Below are 5,842 nucleotides of genomic sequence, written 5' to 3' on the forward strand. Positions count from 1 at the left end.
AATAGCTTTACTTTGTAATCTGTATGGATATAATAAAAGTAAGAAATACAAACTGTATTTTAACTGGTAGAAGAGATGGTTATAGCCATAAGCCACTTAAAAAAAATCTACCATAAGGGCAGACTGACATCAACACATTTTCTGCAAAGCCTGAGATAGGCTGATGTAGAGAGTCTTTCTTTAGCAAGCCCCTGTCTCCACCCTAAAAGGATAGGAACCGGGAAGTAGGCCAATAAGAAAAAGAATTCAAAGATCAACCTCTTTGCTTTCACAGCATTGACCACATTATTCACCATCCGTGAATCACACGAGAGTCCAGGTTCCGGCTCAGGAAAAGTGATGCCAGGGACACTGCTGGAGTTACAACCATCCAATCCTGTGAAAGTTTGTACAGGCAATTGGGTAGCTCCACACTGCTGCTAAGTACTTCTTTTATTCACCTTTTCTTAATCTAGTCACATATTTATCTTAACAACTTTCTTGAATTTTTCTCCCTTTTCATGTTACAAACTCTTTCCTGAATCTTTCCATTGAATGCATGTTTCCCGTTTACCTGATGAAGTGTCCTCATCCCCTCTGCTTTCCTACCCTAAGCATCTGTTTTTCTCTATACCTTGCCTCCATTCCTTCAACTCCAAGGAAAGACTTACCTTGCCACCTATTCTCATCCTCCTGGATATTCAATCATCCTCTCTTTCTCCAGCATCTTCACTGTTTTTGTCCTTATTTTCTTCCTTTTGGCTTTCTACAAAAATGCACAAGAATATCAGGTCTAGATGAAAACACACAAATGCACAGTCAAAAGTAAAGAGGCCCAACTTAGATGAAATTCTGTCTCACCCATAGCTTTCTCTCTGATCAGAAGTTTTCTTCTGAATGAACTCCCATCCATAGTTCTTGTTGACTAGGCCACCAGCACGGTGCTTACGAGTTAAGCATTGCCTTGCATTGCTAGTTATCTTCTTACCCGTAAGAATCAAGCTATTGGTAGGCTCCTTCAAGAAGGGACCTAATGGTTTTTGTTATAACTCTCACTACCTAGCTGATTTGAGATCAAGACTATATTGATGCTCTGGATTATGTGGACATAGCAAATAAAAAAAAACAGTTGCATTAAAAATATTAGAATAATTAAACAGAAGTAGATTTGTGATGTAGTGGCTAAACAAAAATGCCAGAGAACCTCATAAGGAGCTTTCTACTGAAGATTCCCAGGTCCCTTCTCATACCAGGGCAGTTCTTTGTTCCCGTTTTTCCATAACTGCAGGCCCAAAGGAGTTAAGTTTATTTTCCTCTCTTCTTAGCAGTGGCCACTATCCATCCAATTTCTCAGTATCAGAGCCCCTCAAAGCTTGGGATGGACCTAAGCTACTTCCATTTTTTGAAAGCTCTTGGTATATTAATGGATAAATGAATTTCAAAATAAGATTATAAGAATTATTTAGCAATTTAGCACTTTTAATGTATGCATTGTTATTATTCATGGGATAATTACAGGATTTATTAAAAATACTAATGTAGATCTTACAAAGGCTATGTGGTTGGATCATGGGACATGGGATTAAAATCAAATAGTGATTGTCTTTTTCCTTCCACTGGTCAGTGTATGTGATTATATGTGATTATGTGCATATTCTTTCTTGGAGACAACTTCTAAAGCGTAAATTTGAGGCCCTTAGTGTGTGAAAGCTCAGGCCAAGTAGCCTCCCTGTACTGCGTTCTGCTTCCTTCAGTACAGACACAGGGAGATACAGACACACAGACACACAGACACATGGACACACATGCCAGGTGATAGGCTCTGCTTGGAGATAAGCTCTCCCCAAGACTGGCTCAAGTGGTAGGAAGTCTCACAGGTATCACCCCTTTTTGCTGTTCCTAAATGTAAGCATATAAAACTACTATGCTTTGAGGGAAAACAAAAAATGAGCATGCTTCTGTGAGTAACTTTGGGAAACTTGACAAAGGTTTTCTCTTTCTAGTTCCTTATATATACCTCCTAACTCCCTGAGCCGAAGTAACCTCTGAAGGCTCTGTGATTTTGTTCTCCCTCCTATTAACCTGAAGTAAAAGGTTATCAAAGCGACTCTGTTACTCTTACTCTACATTTTGTGAAGACCCCCTTGCCCCATCATGGTCCTTTCTCTCGGCCCTCAGAAGTTCAGTGTAGTCATGCAGTCCTAGGGCGCTCCTGTACCCTGCTAGCATCATTGAAGCCTACTCTTACTTAGGTAAGGAGCTGCTAAACTCATTACACTTTGACTCACATAATTGATAAGGCATATTACTCAGTCTTTCCAGGGACTTTCCGTTTTAACAGAAGACAAAGCCTTACTTTTAAGGAGAAATAATCTGTAAAGCACCATAGAGCTACGTAGAATGGAAACTACTGCTTTTGACTCTTTAGGCTTTTAAGCTTCTGACTTTTCTGCTGTAAGGAATTTTAAATTTTGTTATAGACAGAACTGGTTAGTAATAAGTAGGGTTTTGCTTCTTGTTCCACACCATTAATGTACAGAAATGATGAAACAGAGCAAATTCATCTATCAGCTATATAGAACAGCCTGTGAAATATATTTATTTATAACAGAATGACCATAGTAATTAAGCATTCTTTTATAGAATACCTACTCCTTCAGGAAAAAAAAAACCCACAGTAGTATCACTGCTCAGATTTTTATTGTAGTTTAGTATTATTGGCTTGCATTTTTGTAATTTTACAAGAAAATTTCCATTAAATATCTGATTCATTTTTTTGGCTCACAATAATGTCTAACAGCTATAACACCAGCACACCACTGTCTGCATTAGACAAATATAAGACCAAGTATGATTAACCTATAAACTATTTTTAATTACCTTTTACTGTTCTTTAAAATAGTATGTTTTTGTGGAAGCAGAAGCAGAATTGGAGTATCTTGATATTACAGAGCTTTATAGAGCAAGCATATGGACTTGGATAATTCATCATAATTTGCAAAGATTCTGCTCTACAGAATCTTGCAGCAACATCTCAATTTTGTTGCTCTGGTGAATGTCATAACGAGGACATTTACAGTGTGAATTCTGGAGAAGACCGAAACATTTCAAATCTTTATAGCATTTTAATGTTCTGTTGTCCTTTTTGATAATCAGATCTTGATTAAGGGGAAGAATTAATATCCAGTAGGACATCAACATTTCTTGGCTTGAATCCTCTGCATATCTTTTGTCTTTAGGACAGTTAAGGAATGGTTTATGGACTTTGTGACTCTGAAACAAAAAAAAAAGTATCTAAAATGCAAATTGTTATTTTCTACAAGCCAATTACATATTGTTTACAGTATGACACACGAGGTAAACCTAGAAGGAAAAATAATTAAAGTACTGTCATTTTTCCACATTGCCTTATTATTATGTTTTAATCTATTTTTACTTTTGTAGAGCAGTCATTCCCATGTCCTTCTCCTCTGAGGTCTAGTCCTTTAGTTACTGGCAATTTGCCACTCCCTCTCCTAGCAAGTTTCCTTAGGTGAAGACAATAGTGACTCCTTCTACCATATAGAACATTTCACACTTTATGGGGTGTTTACACTCATATTCTTGGTATTTTTTAAAAATAGTTTTATTGAGCCATATTTCATATGCCAAAAAAATCACCCATTCAAAGTACTCAGTTCATGGGTTTTTAGCATATTCAGAGTTGTGCAACCATCACCACAATCTGATTTTAGAACATTTTCAATCTCTCCCAAAGAATCCCCATTCTCATTAGCAGTTGCTCCCCATTTCTGCTCCCACACCACTCCGGCCCTGTCTCATCCCCAAGCAGCCACTAATCTATGTTCTATCTCTATGGATTTAGTTATTTTGGACATTTCACATAAATGAAATAATATACAGTCTTTTGTGACTGGCTTCCTCACTTAGAGTATTGTTTTCAAGGTTCATGCATGTTGTAGCATGGATGAGTAATTATGAACAATATTCCGTTGTGTGGATAGACCACATTTTATTTATTCATCAGCTGATGAACCTTTGGATTGCTTCTAATTTTTGCTATTATAAATAATGCTGCTATCAACATTAATGTAAAAGTTTTTATATAGACATATGTTTTCATCTATATAAGGATGAGGAAAATCAGACTATGAGTGCTAGAATCTAGGCTTTCTAACTCCTAATATGGCACTCTTTCTACTCACTATAGTTCAGAAATTTTAGAAATACAAATTATTTTTAAAAATCTAGTGTCACTCATTGTTTCTGTTTCTGGACTTGATTTGCATCCAATATGTGGGAACACATTTTGATTTTTTTCTCCAGATATTTTAAATACTTTTATATTTGCTCATATATCTCTTCATAACTCAAATTGCAGCTAGACAACGTTACCATCCTTTTAGCAGGTCTCTACAACCTGGTGACTTTAATATAATTTTTTAAAATAATAAATAATTATGAAGGAATTTTGTAGAGAGTTCTTGTGGAATGAGCCCCGCCCTTGTCATGGGCCTTAGAATGCTGAGCAAATGAATGCTGTGTGAATGACTTGGCTATAATAAATCAAAATAATGTAAACGATGTGAAATTAAAATTGAGTGCCTAAATGAGTGGCGACTACACTCATTCTGCACTACTCCAAGTACAGAAATAGTGTGCAGCTCTCAGGTAGAAACTTTCAAGAGAGCAAGTCCTCTGGAAGTCCAACCACAGCAGCTGGTTACCACTATTTTCATCTGTGCCCTTCTTCAGAGTCTGCAGCTCTTCCTCAGTGGTTTCCTCATTCTAGCCCCATAGTCTGGCTCATATCTGCCTTTAAATTACCTCTTTTTATGCACCATAAGAATGACCTAAATAAACTTCCTCTTTCACTCATCAGTATTTTGACGGGAAAAATTAGGTCCGTCACGGTTGAATAACCTGCTGGCCCAAGTCCACATAATTCTAGGACTCCTTAGCCCTAACACATGGTAATCTTAACCCAAGGAGGCAAAAAACCTGAGAACTGTGGCTGATTGCAAGATATGACATTTGCTTTCTAAGCAATCTGAACAATTTTGTTTGTCTTTGGCTTAGACTCCTGAGGTGGGACTCTCAAGTGTGGCTTAGGGAATTCCAAAACTCTGTTCTTACCCTTGTGGAGGTTATTGTCCTATTCTGCCAGTTTTGACACATTAATTCCATGTGTCTGAGATCTAACACATGGCCCATGGTGCTGGGAGGGATGCTTCTGGCTTCTCCCTTAGCCTGATCCTGTGGCATCTGCCTCCATTATGCCTGCATTCTCTTTTATTTTCCCTCCATCTGATTGAGGTGTGGGTGGTCAAGTACTACAAAATTGGATCCAGGAAATAGTGGGCTAACTCTTATGGAAAGAACTCAAATAGTTGGCACAACGAGGGAAATTTGAGGAAAGTGAATATTTTCAGGCAGAACTCATAGTTTCCATCTCTATGAAGCAGGGTCCTGTCCTCACCTCTCCATCTATGTCAAGAGCACAGATTAGGCACTCAGTAAATGCTAAAATGTATTTTCGTATCATCCCTTCTCTTGCCAATATCACATTAATGTATTTCTTGATTAACTGCTTTCTTTCTACCTACAATGCTCTTCACTAGAGCCAGAATTGTCTTTCTATCTTTATGCAGATACTCCTTCTTTTTTAAGACCTTTTCCAGCAGAGTTTTCTCTTCCAAGTCCTAACCTTTAACAACACTGTACAATTAGGAATTTGTAACATTTTGTTTATGCTTTTCAATCACAAACTCTTCTAAATGATGCCTAATGATATCCTGACATCTCATATATTGCACCTAGTTTCTCCAATGGCAATAGAACTGCTCATGGTCAAGAACTGTGC

This window comes from Rhinopithecus roxellana, chromosome 2 (assembly GCF_007565055.1).
Source record: "Rhinopithecus roxellana isolate Shanxi Qingling chromosome 2, ASM756505v1, whole genome shotgun sequence".
Classification (NCBI taxonomy): domain Eukaryota; kingdom Metazoa; phylum Chordata; class Mammalia; order Primates; family Cercopithecidae; genus Rhinopithecus; species Rhinopithecus roxellana.